The sequence below is a fragment of the Otolemur garnettii genome, unplaced genomic scaffold (genome assembly GCF_000181295.1).
Source record: "Otolemur garnettii isolate 467f Iridium unplaced genomic scaffold, OtoGar3 scaffold00065, whole genome shotgun sequence".
Taxonomy (NCBI): Eukaryota; Metazoa; Chordata; class Mammalia; order Primates; family Galagidae; genus Otolemur; species Otolemur garnettii.
The window spans coordinates 580,179-581,691 of NW_003852460.1; positions in this window are offsets into that span (position 1 = coordinate 580,179).

The window sequence follows — 1,513 nt, forward strand, 5'->3', positions numbered from 1 at the left end:
CCCTTCCCTTCCCTTCCCTTCCCTTCCCTTCCCTTCCCTTCCCCTTCCTTCCTTCCTTCCTTCCTTCCTTCCTTCCTTCCTTCCTTCCTTCCTTCTTTCCTCCCTTCCTTCCTTTTCTTTTCTTCTTCCCTCTAGTTTGCCTGAATACATGTCACCCCAAACCAAAGGAAATGAAGTGTAATAAACCTACAAACATACTCTGGACATAATTTCATGCTATATCCAAAAAGAAGTTAAATATATCACCAAATGGTGCTCTCTGGATGTCGTCTGGTGAAGCTTGGAGTCTGGTAATAAATGAGAGAAAGAGTTGAGAAATACATGCGGAGCTGGGATCGGTGGTGCTCAGCAGAGAATGGAGGGTGGATGGGGTGGAGCGTGTTGTGGGGAACACCCGGCGGGACACAGCCTGGGCCAAGTCGTCTCATTGCCCACATGCCACTGAAGCTTTTCCTGGCCACGGCCACCAAGCCAGGCCCAGCATTTCTGGTGGGGGCAATTCCAAAGCAGCCCCCAGTCCAGCCTCTGTATCCTGATTCTAACCCACAGTTTCTGCTCCTTCTACAGAAAATAGATTTATTTACTTTTCCTTTGTTCCCCCAGCTTCTCAAAATGTAATTAATAATAAACACAATTGACTTATATGCAATCATGGTGCATGGAGTGGTGACTTGATAGAGGCCTGCACTGTGGAGGGACCACCCCAGAGGGAACGTGGAGATGTTGCTGGGACACAGAGTTTCACTTTCGCAGGATGAAGAAGTCGCAATTCCTAACCATTTAACATGGAACAATGTGACCGTGGTTAACCGTGCTGTGTGGCTGCCTGGAATCTGCTCAGAGGGGACTGAGGTGGGAGCTTCCTCAGAGCAAGACAAGGGACATGTCCCTGAGGTTCCCACGCTGGGAGGAGCTCCAAGTTGGAGCTTTGGGGACGGTCCCTGGGTGCCCAGGGATAGGGTGGGGACCCTTTACCAGAAAGCATAGGAACCAGCAAGCAGCCACATTTCAAATGCACAAGGGGCATCAGGTGCAGGCCGTGCTCCTTAAAAACCCCACACATGGGAAATGCATCCCGCCATGTTCTGCTAAGTTCTCGGGTGTGGATAACACTGACCTGGGGCCAAGGCCAGGGCAGCTCCAGAGCAGTAAGCAGGCCAGGGGCACCCGCCTGGCCCTCCCTGGTGCTGAGCTGTGGAGGGGGCTGTGTTGCCCCTGAGACCTGGCTCTGTAATTCCCTGCAAGGAGACAGGGGTCCACCCTGCCTTCCTGGGGTGTCCCCAGAGGGACAGACCTGGGGAAGAAGCTGTGCTGAGCATGAGAGGTGTTTGAATGTTAAAGAGGTGCCATGATGGGGACTGGGGACCATGGGGATGTCCCAGAGCCCGGGGCCTTCCCAGGAGCCTCTGCCCTGCAGGATTTGGGGGGGTGGGGTAGGGAGGAGCAGGTGGCTTGCACATGTAACACGCACACAGGCACACATCTGTACATAGCACAAAACATCTACACACAA